This window comes from Bos indicus, chromosome 9 (genome assembly GCF_029378745.1).
Source record: "Bos indicus isolate NIAB-ARS_2022 breed Sahiwal x Tharparkar chromosome 9, NIAB-ARS_B.indTharparkar_mat_pri_1.0, whole genome shotgun sequence".
Classification (NCBI taxonomy): Eukaryota; Metazoa; Chordata; class Mammalia; order Artiodactyla; family Bovidae; genus Bos; species Bos indicus.
The window spans coordinates 53,442,984-53,468,117 of NC_091768.1; the positions used below are offsets into that span (position 1 = coordinate 53,442,984).

The following is a 25,134-nucleotide window of genomic DNA, read 5'->3' on the forward strand; positions in this document are numbered from 1 at the left end:
ACTGATTAGGAGTCTATTTTTCAATATTCCATTTAATCTACAAATAATATTATTATCTCATGTTGATGTATGGCAAAACCAATACAATATTGTAAAGTAATTAGCCTCCAATTAAAATAAATTTATATTAAAAATATTATTATCTCCATGTAAAAGGAGTTGTTTTATATATTTTGGTGGGAATATGAGGGAGAATTTTTGTTGAGGAAATAATGGCCAATCTATTAAAGCTAACAAATTCATCACATTACAAATTTAAAAAACAAAGCAAAAACTATGAACCTCACCCAGACTGAAGACACACAACGTAGGCTTCTCTGGATAAAGCTATTAAAAACTGAAGAAAAATAAGATCTTAAAAATAGGTCAAAAATATTACTTTTCAGAGTAACAATAAATTGAGAAGTTACCTACTTCTCAACAGAAAAAATGGAAGGTAGATGATGGAAAAATAAAATGGCTGGAAAAAAAATGGGAGCTTACCTAGAAGTCTATCTTTTGATAATAAAGGTGAAAAAAGACTTTTTTCAGACAATCAGAAACTGAATATATCAATAGCACATCCTTATTAAATACTTAACAGTATATTTCATGGAGAAGAATACTGAGCTCTGACTGAAGCTCAGAGATAGATGGTGAAAAACAACCAAAATTATAAATACGTAGATGAATCTGAATAAATATTAACATAGAACAACTTTAAAGAATTTGAAAATTTAGGCAAAATGGGAAACTTCTAAGATAAGTAAAACATTAAAAGTGAACAAGAAGAAATATAAAATTTCAACTGGTTGGTAACTATTAGAGAAACTGAATTTGAAATTAAAAGTCTACATACAAGGTAAAATACAAGTTCACATGGCTTCTCCAGTGGATTTAACTAAGCTTTTAGGAAGAAATAGCAATAATATTAGCACACTATACCAAATAATTAAAAACAAAAAACATGATCCATTTAATTTTGAACCCATTAAAATTTTGATGATGTTGTCTCAGTCACTAAGTCATCTGACTCTCTTGTGACCCCATGGACTCTGGCCCACCAGGTTCCTCTGTCCATGGGATTTCTCAGGCAAGAATACTAGAATGGGTTGCCATTTCCTTCTCTGAGGGATTTTCCCAACTTAGGGATTGAACTCCCATCTCCTGCATTGACAGGCAGGTTTGTTTTTTTTTTTTTTTAAACCACTGAGCTACCCGGGAAGCCCAAAACTTTGATACCAAAATCTAAAAACATTATGAGAAAAAATATTTAGGCCAATCATACTACTAATAATAAAATATGCAGTAATTACAAGAAAGTTAGCACAGATAGTAACTAACTGAATCCAGTGATATATGAAAAAGTTAATATGATAAATTGAGTTTATCCCAGGAATGGAGTTTTAGTTTAAAATTAAAAGAATCATTGTATTTTACCACATTTACCAAATAAAACAGAAAGCCATATTCTTAGCTTCCCATATTCTTAGCAGATGCAAAAAGACATTTGATAAAAAATTTTACTTCAATTCACGATTAAAAGCTTAGCAAACTAAGATTAGAGGAATTTTCTCAATGCAGTAAAAAATACAGCAAATATTATCCTTACTGGCAAATGTTGGTAGTTTTTACTGAGATCAGAAAAAGGAAAAGAATGTCCTTGATTATATTTCTGTTCAGTTTTATACTGAAAGTTATAGTTTATGCACTAAGATGAGAAAAAAATATAAGAATTGAAAAGGAGCAAATACACTCTCATTTACTGGTAACTGATTTTTGTGCGAAAAATATCTAAGTAATTCTATATTATTAGAATTTACAAGGGAGTTATCAGTTGCTGGGTAAAATGTATAAAAATCAATTGTATTCCTACAGCAACACAGAGAAAATGAAAATTTTAAAAATATATAATTTATGATATAATTAAAAGACCTTCAATTACATTTTAATCTAATAAGAATGTGGGAAACCTCTACATAGACTACTTTGAAGGAACATAAAACTCAAAGAAGTATAAAGATATACTATGTTGATGGACTTCAAAATTTACTTTTGTGATGGTGTTATTCGTCTTTGAGCCCTTTCAAAATATATAGGAAAATGTTTTCATTAACTTGTAACAAGGAAAGAGTTTGTAAACAAGGTGGAAAGAGTAACAGCCAAATAGGGGAATTTTAATAAATTAGACTACATTAAAATTAAGAACCACTATTTTTCAAAGGGCTTTCTTGGTGGCTCAGTGGTAAAGAATCCACATGCCAAATCAGGAGATGTGAGTTCAATTCCTGGTCTGGGAAGATGCTCTGGAGAAGGAAATGGCAACCCACTCCAGAATTCTTGCCAAGAAAACCCCATGGACAAAGGAACCTGGTGGGCTACGGTCCATGGGGTCCCAAAGAGTCAGACACGACTTAGTGACTGAACAGCAACAAATTTTTCAAAAGACACAGAGAGAGTGAAAATGACAGCCAAAGTGTCAGAGAAGGTATTCAATGCAAGAATCAACTAAAGAATCATATCCAGAACACATAAAAATTCTACAAATCAATTAGAAAAAAACCTAGACAATCCAATAAAGGAGAGAAAAGCTCAAATAGATACTATACCAAAGAGGATATTCAAATAACTGATAAACATGAACTTGTGTTCAGTCTCATTAACAGTCACTGAAAGAGAGTTTAGCAAGTTCTTTGATACAAAACCAATACATAAATCTCACAGAATTTCTATACCCCAGGAATACAATGTTTAAAAGGTTTTAAAATAATAAAAATTATACTTGTATTAAATGTAGTACAATATATCTAAAAATTTTGATAGTAGGAGGGCTTGTCATGAAAGCCAAAACTTAAAGAAGTTAAGGCAAAGTACTAGAACTGGATAAACCAGAAGATCTGTGCAATGTAATAGAAAATCAGATCAAACATTTACACACATACAGTAATAGTTCAGTAAAAGAAAAAGTATTCAATAAATGGTACTGAAGTACCTGGTTATTCACATGTCAAAAAACTAAATTGGGTCCTACCTTACACCATATTGAAAACAGTTCTATCATCAACATAAAAGAAAAGCTTAAAATACAGTAGTAAATTTCTATGATCAGGTTAGGGAAAGTTTTTCAGAAAGATGCAAAAGCACAAGCTACAAACAAAAAGATTGATACTTTTAAAAATTTCTCACTGAAGGATACTATTAATATTGAAAGGACAAGCCACAGAATAACAGATTATTGGATGATATTTGCCACATATATAACCGACAAAGAATTACAATGCAGGATATATAAAACATTCTCATGAATCAATAAGAATTAAAGGTAAACCAATAGAAAAATAGGCAAAATACATAAGCAAAAATTCTTTCTAAAATATTTTAAAGGCAGCTCAATCTACTCAGTGAAATTTGAACTGACCTGTTCAGCAAATGATGAGATAATTTATACTCACAAGGTCAGAAAAAACTATCGATTCTGAAAATACGAAATGTTAGTGAGAATAAGGAGCAACGAGAACTCACACACTGAAATAAAACTGAAATATGGATGGACAAAACTACTTTGAAAAGCAATTTTTTTCATTGTATTGTAAAGGTGAACATGTGCCTTTCAAATGACTCAGTGATTTCTTGCCTAAGTGTGTGAATCATAAACCTTGCAGGGATCACCTGGGAGAATGCTCATGGCGCAGTTTATAGTAGCCCTAACAGCAGGAAACTCTGAAAATCTATCAAAGGAAAAGTGGATAAATAAGTATTAATAGATGTATGGTCATATAGCACCTGCTATACAGCAGTAAACACAGATGAATTACAGGTGCCCTCCTTAATACAGATGAACTTCACAATATTGAGTGAAACAAGTTATAAAATAGTACATACACCAGGATTGCATTTTTATAAAGTTAAAAAGCAGCCCAAGTTGATTATTTGGAATTATAATAAATATATATTATGTTATTAAACATAATAAATATTATTAAGGCTGTTAAAGCAGAGATGATAAACACAAAAATCAGGATTCAGTTTAAGATTAACTTCTGGAGTTAGATTGGAATTGGGAAGTGTCAGAGGGTTTCAAATATATAGAAAATACTTGATTTCTTTAAGCAAAATTATTTCTTATACTTTGCATATAACAGAAATATTCTTTTACATATATCTGTTTCATTTTTAATAGTTAAAAAATGAGTGGGTGGTAAATGTGCAGAAGTATTATAATATATTAAACCATTCTTTTTGTCGACAGAGAAGTAATCCAGATGCAAGTAGCAATATCTTGAGGATATTTTTGCATGCTAATGGTGCTTATAGAATTTATTGTCCAAACAGGGAAGATATGAGGATAGTTGAGGGCTGATTCAAAGGGCAGTTGCTCAGGGTGATCATTTTATTTAATTTACGTATTTTTCAAGAAGAAAAACGAAACCGTATTTAAGCCAACCTGAGAATGATAACCTAGGAGATAAACTGTCAGAAACTCTGAGGAATGTCCCACTTGTTACAAGTCTAATATGCAGTTATATACATTTTCAAGACAGAGGATTATACATCCAAATGCTGTACTGATATTTTACATAAAGTTTGCTAGGAATACATAGACCAAATAAGCATGTACGAAGTGGTCATCAAATCACCATAGCCCCCTACTGAGTTGGGAGGGACCATTTAGATGCAAAAGGGAGGAGACGGAGACAAAGTTTTCTCTCTCTCAGTACTCATTTACCATGAATATGCAAAGCCGAAACGTGGTTCCAGTGTGCATGAGATTCATCTTATTACTTGGCAATCAGACATGAGCTTTGTCTTATTGCTTTCCTGTTAGAGATTACAAACTTCAAAAGAGAGGGCTTTTATTTTTTATGGTGAAGTTGAAATGTGTTAGTTTTAGTCTCTCAATCGTGTGTAACTCTTGGTGACCCCATGGACTGTAGCCTGCCAGACTCCTCTGTCCACGTGATTCTCCAGGCAATGACACTGGAGTGGGTTGCCATTCCCTTCTCCAGGGGATCTTCCCAACCCAGGGATCAAACCCTGGTCTCCTGCATTGCAGGCGGATTCTTTACCATCTGAGCCACCAAAGGGTCTGGTAGTGCACATATAGCAATGCCACTTTCTCAGTTCGTCACACCCTCTCCTTCCCCACTGTGTTATCTATGCCTATGTCTCTTCTCTACCCTTGCCCTGAAAATAGGTTCATCATCACCATTTCTCTAGATTCCATATATATACATTAATATATGATATTTGTTTTTTCTCTTTCTTACTATAGTCTGTATGACAGATTCTAGATTCATCCACAAAGTGCACTGTTTTTTAATTCAAAGTTTGCTGGACTTTCTGGCTTAATCTTCATCTGGTTATTCATAGTAGCCTTACTCAGCCTGTGCTAATATATCTCTGCTCATCTGGGAGTGCTGCATGACTGCTTCAATTGCCCATTCCAGTCTTTCACTGATTCTGTAAAGTAGATCTGTTTCTGCTTTTCTTTAGGAAAGAAGTTGAAAGAATTTAAATCCAAAGGGCATAAGGAATATTAAAATGATCTTGAAAAATGTTAGTTCAAAACACTGAAGTCTTTGAAACGTGTGATTGATATATAAAGCTTGGATGAAGACTAAAAGTAGATGAAGAATCTTAATTGAACTGAGATGAATTTACCTGGGCTTAATTTCCCCATTTAGTATTTTAATTTGAATTGTTGCTCTGAGGGCAGGTAGTGGGCTGATGGTCAGTACAGAGCATTTTGGAAGCCTCATTGAGCAAAGTATATTTTTCTATGCTCTATAACGAGTTACAGAAACCATGGTGATACATGTATAACCATGGCAGCTTGTCTGCCAATGTACTTGTTTCAGTTACTCTCTCCTCCCTCCCTTCCTGTTCCCCCCCACATATCTTTATTGTGGTGGTGGTGTTTAGTTGCTAAGTCATGTCTGATTCTTTTGTGACCCCAGGGACTGTAATCTGCCAGGCTCCTCTGTCTACAGGATTTTTCCAGGCAAGAATGCTAGAGTGGGTTGCCATTTCCTTCTCCAACCTGCATCTGACCCATAGATCTAACCTGCATCTCCTGCATTGGTAGGCGGATTCTTTATCACTGAGCCATCAGGGAAGCCATACCATATCTTATGGATTCCACTTCAGAAGCATTCCTTAAATCATTGTGTATGCCCCCCACCCCCCGCCCCTTATATCTCTGATGGACAATAGTGGCTTACATAGAATTGAAGATATTATTAAAATTTTCTCATTCTATTGAGTGGAACCAAGCACATTTCTACTAGATGACTTTTGCTCTCTAAATAAGATCAGTTTCCCTGGGAATTCTAGAACATCACAATGCTCAAGAAAATTCTTTCTCAGACTCATGATCATCTCCTTTCTCTGGAGAAAAACATGACAACTTCTTTGACTATAAAACCAAGTCCATTACTTAGCATAGAGACCATTTACTACTTTGTCTACTTTTCTCACTGTCTCTTTATCCCTTCCCTAACCTTGGGCCATGTGGTACACACATACACACACTGCACATCACACACTACACACACACCCCCCAACCTTTCACCTATGCTTTAGCCATTTCCAATGACCCAGGGGTAAAGAACCTGCCTGCCAATGCGGGAGACATGAGAGCCTTGGGTTCGATCCCTGGGTTGGGAAGATCCCCTGAAGGACAGCATGGCAACCCACTCCATTCTTCTTTCCTGAAGAATCACTTGGACAGAAAAGCCTGGCGGAATACAGTTCATAGGGTCACAAAAAGTTGGACACGACTAAAGCGACTTAGTATGCATGCGTGACTCCCTATTCTTCAAATGCACTATGTCTTTTTATACCTTTAAGCCTTCACACATGACTTTTCTTCTATCTTCAATGATCTTCTCCTTCTCAGCCCCTACCCTGTCCACCTCCTCATGGTTCAAGGTCCAGCTAAAAATCCTTCTCTGTAGCTTTCTCAGATCTCTGAGGACGCAGAAGTTGCTCTCATTAGTTCATACATATGTGGGTTTTCACCACATTTGTATTGTGTGTCTTTCTCACTTCTAAGCTCCTCAAGGGAGGGATGATGCCTGCTTCTGTGTGTCTCATGTCTGAGCACAGCAGGGCTTCAGCACATGCTTTATGACTGAAGAAATGAATGAATGGAAAACTTCCTATTTCCCATGAGCTTGGAGTCCAAGACAAGTCCTAATGAAAACATAGAGGATTCTATCAACAGCATAAAAGATAAAGGTTCAAGAATAAAAAAGTTAAGAATTTGCATATGTTGACTTCAATAGTAAATTAATTCATATCTATTATATCTTTGGCAAATATATCCAAGGACTGAGATAGAGATTAGGGAACAGAAGGTGAAGCTCCAAGGAAGCTTCTTGTCTATGGCAAGGAGGGTCCTTTCACTTTCTTTGAAGAAGTCAGCTAGAATGCCCTTTAAATCCCAGCTGAGGAAGGTATCAAGGAAACAGCAGAAGGTGGCTAATCTATTGATATTAGTAAAGGGTTTCTCTCTAAACTGTGGGTACCAGTAAGCTTCCATTAACAGTTTTTGAACTGTTATGATCAGATACTTCAGTTTTCTGTTGGAAGCTGCACCAGCCTGTGAATATGATTTTCAGAGACAAATCATGTCTTGACCAAGATTCCAAGGTCATTGTCTTCTGAAATCTGTGATGTTAGCTGAAGTATTGTTACACTGAAGTGTTATCTGAGTGACTGAATTTGACAGAACTTGGGTGGAGTTAAGTGGGATATATGAAGAAATATATCCTTCACAGTCTGTGTAAACTAGGGCAGATGTTTTACAGTAGAAACTTTATTTTGGGGGTCTCCAAAATCACTGCAGATGGTGACTGTAGCCATGAAATTAAAAGACACTTATTCCTTTGAAGGTTTGTCATAGACAAACCTAGACAGTGTTTTAAAAAGCAGAGACATTACTTTGCCAACAAAGGTCCATCTAGTCAAAGCTATGGTTTTTCCAGTAGTCATGTATGGATGTGAGAGTTGGACTACAGAGAAGGCTGAGTGCCGAAGAATTGATGCTTTTGAACTGTGGTGCTGAAAACTCTTGAGAGTTGCTTGGACAGCAAGGAGATCCAACCAGTCCATCCTAAAGGAGATCAGTCCTGAATATTCATTGGAAGGACTGATGCTGAAGCTGAAACTCCAATCCTTTGGCCACCTCGTGCGAAGAACTGACTCACTAGAAAAGACCCTGATGTTGGGAAAGATTGAAGGCAGGAAGAGAAGGGGATGACAGAGGATGAGGTGGTTGGATGGCATCACCGACTTGATGGACATGAGTTTGAGCAAGTCCCAGGAGTTGGTGATGGACAGGGAAGCCTGGTGTGCTGCAGTCCATGGGGTCGCAAAGAGTCAGACACAACTGAGCGACTGAACTGGACAGTAGAAAAATTTAAATTCTCAGATTTGAAAATACTAAGGAGTTAGAATAACTAATAAAGTTATACTCTTAGGTTTTTCCTTTGTTTCTTTTCCTAGTTCTGATGGTGGAGTTGAGTAGACCTGTGTATACTTTATTATCTGGTTTTTCCTTATAACCCAACACATAATATACAGAGAATACTGGGTTGGAATGCAGAGGCTATAGTTTGTTGCAGTAGTTGCTTTAGCCCTAGCATAGAAATGAGTGCTGGAAACAATCTAATCTTTCTGGCACTTACTTTCCTTAACTATGAAATGAGAACATCATTAGCAGCATATGGTCCCACTGAAGTATCAAGTGAGGTTGGGATGGAAGAGACATGAGTGAGTTGGCTGTAGGTGTACTCGACTTGATGGAAAATGTGCAATTATAACTGTAGCTCCCATTTTGAAGAAGGAGGCTATTTTCATAACCCCTCAAACACTACTTTTGAAAACTCAACAAACAATTTTAAAAATAACTAAAGCCATAACTTCAGGCCATTAATCAAAAATAACCTAAAACAAGCATCATAGAATTGTGGTGGAATGTTTGATATTAGTCTCTAGGGGTGTATTCACAAGCTCAGTTTGTTGGAAGCTGAATGTTTTGTGTAGAGAGGTCAAATGAGAATTCTCCTGAGAGCTGATGCCACTGCTCTCCCATGAAACAAAACAGCTGACAAGAGCTTTCCATCTGGTTAATTTGTTCTGTGTATACTAACAAAGAAAACAACTGCTTTGTATTCTTAGAGGGATTACTTTCAGAATCATGTAGTTATGGCAGCTATTACTGACACAGAGGTAAAATGTAGTTCATGGTACTATGTAAGAATAACCATATTTTATCAAATGTTATATTCTTTACAAAATAGAAAAAGTAGGGCTCTTAAAAATACATAATTTTAATACCATCCTTGAGTCTTTTCCTCACTGGGATATAAGAAAAATTTCAAGACATAAAGAATACCACTTTTAAGGTGAAACTGCATTATCTAGGCCTCTGCCTATTGAAATACCAAATTTCTGCTTTTAAATCCATCATTAGGCTTGTCTCAGTTTTTATCCTGAAGGAACCACTATCATTTCAATAGGTATAGGTTGTCTTCCCTTCTACTCCCTGTCAACTTGCTGTTATTTCTGTGAAAGTTGTTCTGGAAGAGCAAATACTGTTCCTAGGTTCCCTGAGGATCTCCTCAAAGTCTTGAGTTCTCATTTAGTGCTGGGGTTTGGTATATACAAGACTAGACTATTCGCTCAGTTGTGTCCGACTCTTTGCAACTCCGTGGACTGTAGCCCACCAGGCTCCTCCGTCCATGGGATTCTCCAGGCAAGAGTACTGGAGTGGGTTGCCATTTCCTTCTCCAGGGGATCTTCCCAACCCAGGGATAGAACCCAGATCTCCCACATTGCAGGCAGATGCTTTAACCTCTGAGCCACCAGGGAATCCCGGTATATACAAGGACTGAACTAAATGTGGTAGTTTATGTAAATGTGTTTCACATCGAGTCTGCACATGGTAGTGGCAGGGTATTTCCTGCCTGTGAATCCCCCAAATCAACCTCATTTCCTGGAAGTGGATTCTAATCTAAACATAACTCCAGATCTGATGTAAATATTAGAGAATATTTCCTTTACCCATTTCTAAGCTTTTTGAAAAATTCAAGTACTGTATGGAATACTGAAGATAGTAGTTGTGATAGGTTTTTGTTCTGTTTTGTTTTGCTTTGGTTGGTCTTCTTTTCTGTTTGAGGTCATCTTCTTCATGCTCACCATCTACTGTCAGTATCTGAGCTCTGTGTGCCATGCTGTGCTAAGTTGCTTCAGTCATGTCTGACTCTTTGAGACCCCATGGACCATCGCTGGTCAGACTCTTCTGTCCCTGGGATTTTCCAGGCAAAAATACTGGAGTGGTTGGCAGTTCCTGCTCCAGGGGATCTTCCTGCCCCAAGGACTGAACCCACATCTTTCATGTCTCCTGCACTGGCAGGGCATTCTTTACCTCTACCACCACCAGGGAAACCCCATCTGAGCCGGAGTAGTTTTCTCAGCATTGGGGAGGGAACTCATTGATTTGTCTACTTAACACTGTTTCTACCTGCTGCTTCTTGCATCTGTTGAGAAATACAAGTATATTTAGCAAGAAGTGTGACCTGCCACTGTAGAAACTAAGTCTACTCTAGAAGGACTGAATCTCTAACACATGCTAGTCAGCTGAATTCCTTACAGGGCCAGGTATTTGAATTTACAAGATCACAGGAGAATTTTTCTATGGCCTAGTGGAATGTGCTTCATCAGACAGGAAATGCAATGTCTTTTGTACCTTTTTTCCTTCAATTTTTGAGTTCTATGTCATGTGTTATAAAGACACTGTGATTTGATCACTATAAAACCAAGACAGCTCTTTTCATTTCTTGGTGTTTTAAAATAAACTCTAATTTCCTTCCATAATTAGTAATGAGAAAACTCTATCCTTCTCAATTAATTCACCTTAAGAAGATGATAAGCATATTCACTTTACACAGTGGCTTGAGAGCAGGTTAGGGTAATAACCGTGGACCCAGAAATTTAGGAAAGATGAGCTGAGTGCTCTAATCACAACAGTCTGGTCAATGCATCTTAACTCCATGTAATCATGAAAACCTAAAAGTAATGCTACTCAGAATATAGAAGAATCAAGCAAAAAATGCTTTCCGTGATTTTTCTTCCAATAAATATGTTTTAAAATATGAGAAACCACTTCTATTCTGATGAAAAATAATATTAGAAACTCTCCAATGAAGTGAAGAGTATGCTTTATTTGGAAAGTGGCCAATATAAAATGATAAATGTATCCTTTATCTAATAGACCCTATAAAGTAGTTTTCTAAGTCAAAAAACGGCTTAAAAATGACAACTCCAGTTAAACAAATTAAGAACTTTCAGTCATTTAACTGAGGGCACTAAGTAAGAGTTCACAATCAACCACACAGTTCTTTTCTGACAATAAGACAAGTCTAACCATATAATATACTGGTTTTTATGTATCCTGGCATTAATGTGTATTATAGATTCTTTTGGTTTATGACCTTCTTCTAATTCATAAAACATAATGATGGAAGAGGAGCTCTTTTCTGGGCCTTCTGAAATAGAATCTATCAACAGTTCTATTTCAAGTATTAACTTAAAGCTGCAGACATTTTTGCATTTTAAGATATATGAATTTACATTATAATGTATATGTAAAGTACATGAGTTACATTTACAAGTTGTGTTTCTCTTAGATAATTTTTATATTCTAACTCCTATTGCAAATTATGGAGGAGGAGGAGGGGTTATTGTACTCCTTACGACCATAATGTGGGCTCACCGAGGGCAAGCACTGTATCTTTGTTCTTGTTCAGTCACTAAGTCATATCTGACTCTTTGCTACCCCATGGACTGCAGCACGCCAGGTTTCCCTGTCCTTCACTGTCTCCCAGAGTTTGCTCAAATTCATGCCCATCGAGTTGGTGATGTTATCTAACCATCTCATCTTCTGTCGCCCCTTTCTCCTTTTGCTTTCACTCTTTCCCAGCACTGAGGTCTTTTCCAATGAGTCAGTTCTTCACATCAGGTGGCCAAAGTATTGGAGCTTCAACATCAGTCCTTCCAATGAATACTCAGGGTTGATTTCCTTTAGAATTGACTGGTTTTATCTTCTTGCAGTCTAAGGGACTCTCAAGAGTCTTCTGTAGCATCACAATTTGAAAGCATCAAAGAAGCTCAGCCTTCTTTATGGTCCAGCTCTCACATCCATACCTGACTATTGGAAAAACCATAGCTTTGATTAGATGGACCTTTGTTGGCAATGTGATGTCTCTGCTTTTTAATATGCCATCTAGGTTTGTCATAGCTTTCCTTCCAAGGAGCAAGTGTCTTTGAATTTCATGGCTACAGTACTGTCCGCAATGATTTTGGAGCCAAAGAAAAGAAAATATGTTACTGTTTTCACTTTCTCCCCTTGTATTTGCCATGAAGTGATGGGACAGATGCCATGATCTTAGTTTTTTTTGAATACTTTTGAATATTGAGTTTTAAACCATTTCACTTTCCTCTTTCACCTTCATCAAGAGGCTCTTTACTTCCTCTTCACTTTCTGCCACTAGGGTGGCATATCTGAAGTTGTTGATATTTCTTCTGGCAATCTTGATTCCAGCTTAGTGATTCATGCAGCCTGGCATTTCACATGATGTACTCCTCATATAAGTTAAATAAGCAGGTGACAATATACACCCTGATGTACACTTTTTCCAATTTGGAACCAGTCTGTTGTTCCATGGCCGGTTCTGACTGTTGCTTCTTGACTTGCACATGGATTTCTCAGGCAGGTGAGATGGTCTGGCATTCCCATCTTTTTAAGAATTTCCCACAGTTTGTTGTGATTCACACAGTCAAAGGCTTTAGCATAGTAAATAGAATTAGACATTTCTGTGGAATTCCCTTGCTTTCTCTATAATCCAATGAATGTCAACAATTTGATTTTTGGTTCCTCTGCCTTTTCTAAGCACAGCTTGTACATCTGGAAGTTCTCAATTCATGTACTGCTGAAGGCTAGCTTGAAGGATTTTGAGCATAACCTTGCTAGCATGTGAAACGAGGCACAATCGTACAGTAGTTTGAACATTCTTTGGCATTGCCCTTCTTTGGGATTGAAATGAACACTGATCCTTTCCAGTCCTGTGGCTACTGCTGAGTTTGCCCGATTGCTGGCATATTGAGTGCAGCAGTTTATCGGCATCATCTTTTACGATTTGAATTAGCTCAGCTGGAATTCCATCACCTTCACTAGTTTTGTTCTTAGTAGTGCTTCCAGAGACCCACTTAACTTTGTATCTTTATCTTACTCATTTCTGCACTCCACATGGAGCCTGAAAGTGTCCAGCACTTACTGGATGATCTTTTAAAGTGTCTCAGATAAAACTTACAGTCACTTTTTACTGAAAGTGATGATGACTCAAGATCAAGAAAATAAGCTGAAGTACCTCCCGTTTTGAATATTCTGTTGGAAGGCATCCTTATGAATCTCTAGAGACTAGAAGCATGCCAGGTATAAACTATCTTCCCTTAATTTCTAAGGAGGAGACACTGGATACTCTTTCTTTTCCTCTGAACTGGTAGGGCAAGTCAGAGGGTAGCAAATGTCTTGTCTTTGCAAGTCTACCAACAGTTTAATAGATGGATACAGGTTTGGAGTAGATGTCTCTTTAGACCTTTTAATTCTGTTTTCAACAGTAATAGTCACTGCAGCCTTTATATTCCTGTGAACCTCTAGTAGGGATTCTCCTTGGTCCTTCACAGACCATGGGTGAGGGTGGCAATCCCAGGAGTCCGCCACTGAGGGCTGACCATAAGGCATAAGTGCCCCTTTTCATAGGAACACAATTTCCACTCATTCTCGAAATTCTTAACTCTCAGTTGATCATTTTCATGACCTTTGCATGGACAAGTCAAAGAACCAGTTTATAAAACTACTCTAATCATCCCATTTGGCATTTTGGCAGCATCTAAATACATATATGGCAGAAAAATATGACATTTGTGTTCTGCCTTATAAGGTAGAATATTGTAAATCATACCCATAGATGGTGCTTTGAAGCAAATTAGATAATATATATCAAAATACCTTAAAACCATTATGAGTTATGGAAAACTAAACCTTGCTGAAATATATAGGAATTAATGGTAGATAGAAAATTTTAAGAATATATATAATTTGTTATCCTAATAGTGCTATAACATTTGGTACTGATCAAAAAAAGCTTACCTTCTCATTAATCAACATTTAACTTAAAAATACCTAGTCACTCTTGAAGAAACTCAAAACAGTGATGAAGAGACTGGGAAGGTAGTGAGATTTATTTTCTGCTTGTATATAGTCTTTTGTACCTTTTGAATTTTGTACCAAATGACCTATTTTAAAAACTAAATGAAATCTTAACACAAATCAAAAGACTGAACTTACTTAAGTCAATTGTTTTTGATGATAGAACATAAGGACTAGAAGAGATAGATGAATTTTAGCTCCTTATTTTACAGGGATAGAAACTAAACTCCAAAGAGGATGTTTATAGATCTAGTATTTTTTCTGGAAAAATGGAATGTATCTTCCAAATAAAATTTTGTAAATACTTAAAAGGAAATACCCACATTGCTAATCAAAACAAATTTTAATAAAATTCAGACTAAATTACTAGTTAGTAAAGATTGAACTTTAGGACCAAATTGTTAAATAGAAATGAGATTTTCTTTAAAATCAGCCAAAATTTAATGCCAGTTTGTGACCCATTTAAAGAGTCTTACATGTACCACCGTTTTGGTAATTTCACAAATAGTCTCTCAACTTTGCTCTGCATGATCTCATTTCTCTAAAAGAAAGAGAAAGAATTGACTTCCACTTTCCAATATATTAGTTGTACAACCAGCCAATCTTTACTTCAATAGTTTACTAAAATAATTAAATCTCAGTCATTACGACAAGGATGAGGAAAGATAGAGAAAGAAGGAAGGAAGATGTGGAGACGTAGAAGATTTATAGAGAAACTTGGAGAAAGGAATCCCCTATAGATACAATAAGATATTTAGAGAGAAAGCATCTAGTACTGCAGTCATTTTGACATTTTTTGTTCTCTTTAAAAAATGCTTCTGATTTCAGCCCATTTCACAGTACCACTAGATCTAGGAGCTGAGAGGGATTTTTGAAATTCTCTACTTTATTCCTCTCATCTATCATGTGAGAAAAACTGAAGTCCAGGAAGGCAAATTGACTTTTTTTAAGCTTACAGAGTGGTCACTGAAAAAACTTCATCCAGAATTCAGATCTCCAGGCTCATTATAGAAGCCATTTGCTATGGCTGTTTTCATACAAACACAGGCAAAAACTTTGTATGAAATGACAGCTTTGGTTACTGCTGTGATTTTTTTAAAAAAGAGAAGAGGTGAAGTTCACTTCAGTTCAGTTGCTCAGTCACATCCAACTCTTTGCGACCCCATGGACTGCAGCACCCCAGGCTTCCCTGTCCATCACCAACTCTCGGAGCTTGCTCAAACTCATGTCCATTGAATCGATGATGCCATCCAACCATCTCATCCTCTGTCATCCCTTTCTCCTGCCTTCAATCTTTCCCAGCATCAGAGTCTTTTCTAATGAGTCAGATCTTAGCATCAGGTGGCCAAAGTATTGGAGCGTTAGCATCAGTCCTTCCAATGAATTCAGGACTGATTTCCTTTAGGATTGACTGGTTTGATCTCCTTGCAGACCAAGGGACTCTCAGGAGTCTTCTCCAACACCACAGTTCAAAAGCATCAATTCTTTGGCACTCAGCTTTCTTTATAGTCCAACTCTCACATCCTTACGTGACTACTGGAAAAACTATAGCTTTGAGTAGATGAAACACTTTTGATAAAGTAATGTCTCTGCTTTTTAGTATGCTGTATAGGTTTGTCATAGCTTTTCTTCTAAGGGGCAAGTGTCTTTTAATTTCATGGCTGCAGTCACCATCTGCAGTGATGTTAAAGCCCAAGAAAATACAGTCTGTCACTGTTTCCACTGTTTCCCCATCTGTTTGCCATGAGGTGGTGGGACCAGATGCCATGATCGTAGTTTTCTGAATGTTTAGTCTTAAGCCAGCTTTTTCACTCTCCTCTTTCACTTTCATCAAGAAGCTCTTTAGTGCTGGCACTATCTGTATCTGGCACTCTACCTTTTCACTGTGTCCAGGTTACAGCCTCACATGCATGAAGAGAGACGATCATTACATGCCTCAAGGCAAGCTGCCACTAGCTGTACAAAACCATGTCATTAGCCTCAAAAGCAAGTACATGTTCCCCCGAACATTCGAGACAATTCAATTTCTATTGATTTTTGCTATAGTTGTGTGTGTTAGTTGCTCAGCATGTCTGACTCTTTGCATCCCCATGGACTATAGCCAGTCAGGTTCATCTGTCCCTGGGATTTTCCCAGGCAAGAATACTGGAGTGGGTTGCCATGCCCTCCTCCAGGGGCTCTTCGTGACCCAGGGATAAAACCTAGATCTCCCACACTGCAGGCAGATTATTTAGCTTCTGAGCTACCAGAGAAGCCCTTTGTTATAGTTATTACTGATTAACTGTGCAGTTGGGAAGAAAAGCTTTATATTCCGCATCCTCACCTAAAAAATTGAGGTAATGATGTGTGTGCATGTGTGGTATGTGTGTTTGTGTGTATGTATGTGTGAGTTTATGTGCCATGAAGAGGGAGTTTAGGTTTGGGTTGGAGAAGGAGTGGAGATTAAGGCTAACTAATTTTCCTAGTATTTATACCTGAAGCAAAATAATCTTCCTACCCAGAATGTGATTTAAAAAGATACAAGGCAGGGTTATATCCTATACTTTGTTGATAACACTAATCAGTAATTACAAGCTACTCTCTTGACAGTTTCAAATTTGTTGGTGATGGAGTGGGTGGCCACTGAAATAGTTATAGGGTAATCTTTAAAATCAGCTTTAATTTTTATCTGTTCTCAGTCTCAGAGATTTAACCAGAGTCAGTTCTTGGTATCTGTCGAAGGAAAATGATTGGACCCAAAGTAGTCACACCTTCACTCAGCACTTGTGGGTTACAGCTTTGGCAATACAGTGTGTGGATCTCAGGTTGCTTGTGCTAATTCTGTGTATAAAGCAAAGGGGAAACCTGTTGTCATTCCTTTGGAAACCAAATGTTCACAGTATTAGTTGACAAGTACTGGTTACGATTTTATTTTCATTTTCACCCCAGGCCTCACTCTATGTGTGAATTTTTAAGGACTGCCAACCTGTCACACTAGCCATAGCAGAGCCCTCTGCCTTGTTCAGGCTGTGTCCCTGGCACCTGAAAGAGAGCCTGGCCTAAGTATGTGTTGAATGAATGCAGGAAGAAAGCTGAAGCTTTGGCCATAGGATCTTAACTATTTAGGGTCAAACTGCCACTCCCCTCCCACTTTAGAAATCAGACTGAGCCAGAGTCTTTAAATGACTGTCTTTGAATCACATTGCTCTCTGTGACCTATCCCTGGTCTAAGTTCTTTAGCATAGAGTTTCAGACCTTTCAAACTCTGGCATCTGTGTTGACCTGATTTCTTCAGTTTTAAACCCAACAACATCAAACGGTTCTCTGAACACGGTGAACTTTATTTCTATAGTTTTCACAAAGAGCTCTTGAGTGCCTAACATCGTGCTTGGCAGTGAAGGTAAAACGGGGTCTCTCCTTGTGAAAAACTTCTACTCTGGCATGGGAGAGACTTACAAATAAGCACTTTACTCCATCCCTCTGCCACCAGACCAGAGTCCTGGCTTTAAAACTCCATGGCTCTCCGTATGTCAGCACACACTGTGCACCACAGCCCTAGTTAATTGTCCTTCCTGCTCAGCGGAGCTTCAGGCAGGACAGATGCTATGTTGGCCCCAAACTAGCTCGTGTCTAGCATATTATCAACACGAGCTGGTCACTCACTAAATGTTGTGGATAAGAGGCAATGAAAGGAGAAAGGAGAGGGCATCTGGACATACTTGGATGTAGGCACAGGATGCCCTGGAATTAGGAAATTTCTAGAAAATGTCAGTTAAAGCTACTTCCAGAGCTGTAACTCAGTGGTAAAGAATCTGCCTTCCAATGCAGGAGATGCAGTTTCCATCCCTGGGTAGGGAAAATTCCCTGGAGGAGGAAATGACAATCTATTTCAGTATTCTTGCCTGGAGAATCCAATGGACAGAGGAGCCTGGCAGGCTACAGTTCATGGGGTTGCAAAGAGTCGGACACAACTGGGCACCCATGTACATGTTTAGATCTGTAGCTTGAAGGTGGAATAAAAACGAGTCTTTAAGTAAAGGTGGGGAGAAGCAGCAAGGACTCCACACAGCTGTGAGGGAAGCAGTAGGTGGGGGTGTGGACTAGGCCAGAGATCATTGCTACAGCTGTAGAGGGACCACACTTGGAGGGTAGTCCATACCTGGATAGGTGCACTTACTGTTACACGTCAGAACTTTCAAAACTCAGCTACACATCGCTATGAATAATTTTAGCCTACTGTTTTCTTCTTGGTCAACTGAAGACCATACTGTTAAGCAGGCCTGGGACATATACCTTCAACTGAAAATCTCTCTTATTTGGCATTTCAACAATTTACATTGATGACTTAAATTTATACTAAACTAAAATTACAATTGTTACTGTTGTTCAGTCGCCAAGTTGTGTCTGACTCTTTGCAACCCCATGGACTGCTTGCTGTAGGCCAGGCCTCCCTGTCCCTCACCATCTCCCGAAGTTTGCCCAAGTTCATGTTCATTGCATTGGTGATGCCATCCAGTCATCTCAACCTCTAACGCCCTCTTCTCCTTCTGCCCTCAATCTTTCCCAGCATCAAGGACTTTTCCAATGAGTCAGCTGTTGGCATCAGGTGACCAAATTGCTGGCGCTTCAGCTTCAGCATCAGTCCTTCCAAGGAGTATTCAGAGTTGATTTCCCTTAAGATTGATTGGCTTGATCTCCTTGCAGTCCAAGGGACTCTCAGGAGTCTTCTCAACACCAGAGTTTGAAGGTATCAATTCTTTGGCTCTCAGCATTCTTTCCAGTCCAGCTCTCACACCAATACATAGCTATTGGGAAGACCACAGCCTTGACTATATGGACCTTTGTCAGCAGAGTAATGTCTCTGCTTTTCACCACACTGTCTGGGTTTGTCATAACTTTCCTGTCAAGAAGCAATTGTCTTCTGATTTCATGGCTACAGTCACCACCCACAGTGATGTTGGAGCCCAAGAAGAGGAAATCTGTCACTACTTCCACCTCTTCCTCTTTCTGAAGTACGACTGAACTGAACTGAACTGAATGGGGCCAGATGACATGATCTTAGTTTTTTAACATTTAGTTTTAAGCCAGCTCTTTCACTCTCCTCCTTCACCCTCATCAAGAGGCTCTTTAGTTCCTTTTCACTTTCTGCCTTTAGAGTGGTATCATCCACATATCTGAGGTTGTTGATGTTTCTTGCACCTGTCTTGATTCCAGCTTGTAACTCATCCTGCCCAGCATTTCTCATGATGTGCTTAGCATATAGGTATAAGCCGAATGACAGCAGACAGCCCTGTCATACTCCTTTCTCAATCCTGAACCAGTTTTTCCATACAACATTCTAACTTGCTTCTTGACCCGCATGCAGCTTTCTCAGAAGACAGATAAGGTGGTCTGGTATTCCCATCTCTTTAAGAGCTTTCCACGGTTTGTTATGATCCACACAGTCAAAGGCTTTAGTGTAGTTGATGAAACAGGTAGATGTTTTTCTGAAATTCCCTTTCTTTATCTATAATCCAGCAAATGTTGGCAATTTGATCTCTGGTTCCTCTTCGTTTTCTAAACCTAACTTGGACATCTAGAAGTTCTTGGTTTGAGTAATGCTGAAGCCTAGCATGCAAGATTTTAAGCATGACCTTACTAGCATGGGAGATGAGTACAACTGTCCTATGGTTTGAACATTCTTTAGTACTCTCTCGGGAATTGGGATGAGGATTGACCGTTTCCAGTCCTGTGGCCACTGCTGAGTCTTCTAGATTTACTGACATATTGAGTGCAACACTTTAATAGCATCATCCTTATTGGAATTCTGGCAGAGCTTACATTTATACAAAGAAGCAGGAATATTTTTTGAATTAAAAATCATATTAAGGAATCTCTCATTTCTCTCAGATTTCTATACTGGCCATGTAAAGGAATTTGTCTTTGGAAAGTTTTGGAGGTGAAATGTTTGTCCCTTCACTTGCTGATTCTGTTCTACCTGGGGAGTCACTTAACTGAGAAGCAACTGGGCAAAGGACCCCACTCAAGTATCTCCCACTTCCCTCCAGTGGGATTTGCCAAGGCATAGCCCTAAACTCTGCTCTTCTGGAGGGAGCCCACTGCAGCCACCCAGCCATAGGAAGGAGCACTGAGTCCAAGTTCTCTACCTCTCTGCAAATAAGCTCAGTTCAGGCTGGGAGGCACAGTCTCAGGGAATAGCTCTGTTTTCTAACCCAGCCTTAACAATAAAAACATTGATGATAAATTGATTCATATATGACACTGTATCTATTTCACAATTGTCCTAGAACTCTGAAAGGAGAGGTTCATGAGTGAGTGGGACTTTCAAATCCATACATACATTCCAATAAAGGTGGCTTTATTCCTAAGTCCTTTTGTTGTGCTGTGTGCATATGCATGTGGCAGGAGAGGAGAAAAGACAGAATACACACACACACACACACACACACACACACACACACACACGCTGCTGCTGCTAAGTCACTTTAGTCGTGTCCGACTCTGTGCAACCCCATAGACGGCAGACCACCAGGCTTCCCCGTCCCTGGGATTCTGCAGGCGAGAACACTGGAGTGGGTTGCCATTTCCTTCTCCAATGCATGAAAGTGAAAAGTGAAAAGTGAAAGTGAAGTTGCTCAGTCACGTCCAACTCCTAGCAACCCGATGCACTGCAGCCTACCAGGCTCCTCCATCCATGGGATTTTCCAGGCAAGAGTACTGGAGTGGGTTGCTATTGCCTTCTCCATACACAGGCTAGTTTTTATTAATCAGAATGGTAAATTAGGATTCTCTGATTATTTTAACTTTGTAGTTTAAAACTTAACAAAAACTAAGTGAAGGAATGAATAGTGTTTCTAAGCTCTTGACTCAGTCAAAAAACAATAAATATTTTAATTACCTCGATTAGAATAACCATTAATTCTATTTTAAATGTCTTTAGTAATTTAACTTGTTATCTAGTCCCTCTTTAGATTACAGTTTATAAGATTTTTGAATTTTGAGTATCAGTTTTTCAGATTGAATTCTGATAATGCCTACATTTATTTTCATTAATCAATTTTTTTCAGATCACTTGGTGTCTGAATGAAAAGTATCATAAGCAAAGTACTAATAGATATTTTAATAATGATTTGTGGTTTACAAGGGCTTCCCTGGTGGCTCAGACAGTAAAGAATCTGCCCACAATACGGGAGACCCAGGTTTGATCCCTGGGTTGGGAAGATCTCCTGGAGAAGGGAATGGCAACCCACTCCAGTATTCTTGCCTGGGAAAATCCCATGGACAGAGGAACCTGGCGGGCTACAGTCCATAGGGTCACAAAGAGTTGGACACGACTGAGCGACTAACACACACATGTGGTTTACAAAGTGCTTTCGGGTCTATTATCTACAGCAGTAATTTTTAAACATTTTTAGCTAAAGAATGGAGTATTATTCAGCCATTAAAAAAATACATTTGAATCAGTTCTAATGAGGTGGATGAAACTGGAGCCTATTATACAGAGTGAAGTAAGCCAGAAAGAAAAACACCAATACAGTATACTAACGTATATATATGGAATTTAGAAAGATGGTAACAATAACCCTGTATACAAGACAGCAAAAGAGACACTGAAGTATAGAACAGTCTTATGAACTCTGTGGGAGAGGGAGAGGGTGGGAAGATTTGGGAGAATGACGTTGAAACATGTATAATATCATGTATGAAATGAGTCGCCAGTCCAGGTTCGATGCACGATACTGGATGCTTGGGGCTGGTGCACTGGGACGACCCAGAGGGAGGGTATGGGGAGGGAGGAGGGAGGAGGGTTCAGAATGGGGAACACATGTATACCTGTGGCGGATTCATTTTGATATTTGGCAAAATCAATACAATATTGTAAAGTTTAAAAATAAAAAAAAATTTTGAAAAAAAATAAATAAATACTACTTTACTTAAATAAAGACAAATATTTGATCCTTTCAAAAGAATATCTTAGCACCTAATAAAAATTATTTACCTCTCCTTAAGAATATATTCACATTTTTGTGTTCATGGAACTTTTTCAAACTTGCTGAAGCCAAGGTTCTTGGTATTAGGCTGCTGAGTTCAGGTTGCCAACTCCATCTCAAGAACAAAAATCCAGCCACAATCTGTGTTTTCATGGCTTGAGGCCTAAACATAGCTTTTGCATTTTTAAGTGATCAAAGAAAATCAAAAGAAGGATAACTTTTTTGATACGTGAAATTATATGACATTCAATTTTCAGGGTCTACAAAGTTTTATTGAAACACAGCCTCTTTCATTTACAGTCTGTAGCTACTTTTGCACTCTCACTGCAGAGTTGAATAGTTTTTGAAATCTAAAATATTTACTGTCTTTTCCATTTACAGAAAACATAAAATACATTTTGTGTTTTTTTGTTATATTTTGTTGAGTGTTTTTTTATTTTTTTGTAGATTTTTAAAAAAATTTTATTTTTAAACTTTTCAATATTGTATTAGTTTTGCCAAATATCGAAATGAATCTGCCACAGGTATACATGCGTTCCCCATCCCGAACCCTCCTCCCTCCTCCCCATACCATCCCTCTGGGTCGTCCCAGTGCACCAGCCCCAAGCATCCAGTATCGTGCATCGAACCTGGAGAGTTTGAAAAGAACTTCTGCACACTGCTTAAAAAATATAAAATTATTTACTAAATGACTTTTAAAATAACACTGCTGCTGCTACTGCTGCTAAGTCACTTCAGTCGTGTCCGACTCTGTGTGACCCCATAGACGGCAACCTACCAGGCTCCCCCGTCCCTGGGATTCTCCAGGCAAGAACATTGGAGTGGGTTGCCATGTCCTTCTCCAATACATGAAAGTAAAAAGTGAAAGTGAAGTCGCTCAGTTGTGTCCGACCCTCAGTGACCCCATGGACTGCAGCCTTCCAGGCTCCTCCTTCCATGGGATTTTCCAGGCAAGAGTATTAAAATAACACTAGAAATTATTAATATGGTGTTTGGAAAATTACTTAATGACATGGCAAAATGCTCCTAATATTGCTTTAAATGGAAAAAAAGTAGGAATTAAATAATCAATGTGATCTTGACCACATAAATATTTTTGAAGAGTAGAAAACAAGTTTAGAAGAAAATATACTCAAATGTTAAAATTATTGATTAATGTTACAGATTTTTAAAAAGATTTTTTACTGTTCATTACTTTTTAAATTGTACAATGCATAATATACACTTTGAAAATAAGGAAAAATATTGAACAAAATTAGATTGTAGTAATACATTTTATAAAAAAAAAACTCAGTGATTAGAATCTTCTGTAATAGTGTAAGTGTAGAAATGTTTAAGGCATCAAATTAATAGAATGATTGTAATTACAAGGCCAGAAATAATTTTTACAACTTCATTTAGGTGACATGATAGCTTGGTGTCAGATGCATTTTTTCTCCCTGCATGCAAATTACATCTGTGAACTGCTAAAGAAATGCTGAATTTAATGTGAAGAAAAAATTTTTACATAAAGTCAAAGCATTGTTCTATACTGAGAAGCCTTGGTCAAAATTTATCATAGGCATCTCCTTGTTCACCCATGAAATGGTTATCAGCACAGTGGAGAGATTCATGATAACCTTGACCAATATTTTTATAGATATTAATACTATACTGACTTTACTTGAATGAAAGTGAATACATGAAGGAATGAACATGACTTTTTGACTCAGGAAAATGATAAATTGTTTGATACCTTGACCAGGACAGCTATTAATAGACTTTTAAAAAGTATTAGGAATTGCATGATAATGGCATTTTACTTAAATTGTCAGCAAGAATAATTAAATATAAAAGATCTTTAAAGAGAACAGAATCAAGCTGGAAAGCAAGAATCCCAGAAGCCGATTTCCTCATCATCTACAGTGCATGTTCTCATTGCAATTCAATTGAAAATAAAACCTAAAGTGTATTCTTAAATAATGAGAGGGGAGAACCTGATACATCCAAATGGTCTACTGCAAAATAAAACTCAAGGTCCATTGATAATTCTGCTCTGGCAAAATGAATAAGCAAAGGAAAATCTTAAGGTCCAGGAGCAGCAGAATTGTATAAGCAGAATTTACGGGTAGCATAGTTCTAAAACAAAATTCTACAAGATGGGTATTTTTATTCCATTTAAGGAAGTGAGGCGAACTAATTTGCTCAAGTTCACAGAGGACTTAACATGGACCAGACTTCAAAGCTTTGACTCTTTCCTCTGTATCACACTATCACTCTTGCACTGACTTTTTAGCCTTGCATATTTATTTAATGAATTTAAAACTCCCCCCACCCCTTTCCAGTGGGTTAACAGTGCAACCCAGAGGCAGCATTTGCAGAGAAGCTCATTCTATTACATCAGATCTTAAATCTTTGTTCCCTGTCTCCATGTCTCATTTTATGGTCTTTGAAAATGTGTCTATAAAATGCATTCTTTCTTACTGATCATCAGAAACTTGCAACAGAGTGTAGAATGCTAGAAATTCAGCAGTAATTGCCGTAGTCCCTTGCTCTAATGAAGCATACAGTCTTATAGAAGAGAAATAAATGAGACTATAATGTGAGCCCAAGAGGGTACATTGGCAGTTTGAGAATATGAAGAAGTGGTACCAAACATAGATTTGGGTAGAGGGTGGTCTGTAAGTTCTTTCCAGAGAAAGGAGCACCTGGATATGACTCAGGTGAGTTAGGTCTGTGGGCAGAGAGCTCTGTGGAGAAGTGCCCATGGAGGCCTGGCAGAAAAGAGGCATTTGCTCAATTCCTACTTTGCTGAAGGTCATTTGCTGTGACTGAGAAGTAGAGTGTGTTATGTGTGTGTTATGTGTGTGTGTGTGCACACATGTGTGCATGCCTGGGTGTGCCCATCAGTGCAACAGTAAAAACTGTTTT

General features: G+C 38.0%; 1 protein-coding gene across 3 annotated transcripts in view; it reads right to left on the bottom strand.

The window, feature by feature from the left end:
* The window catches only part of FHL5 (four and a half LIM domains 5), a 57,494-nt gene that overhangs the window by 26,640 nt on the left and 5,720 nt on the right, over nt 1-25,134 (bottom strand). The gene's annotated exons all lie outside the window — the stretch shown is intronic.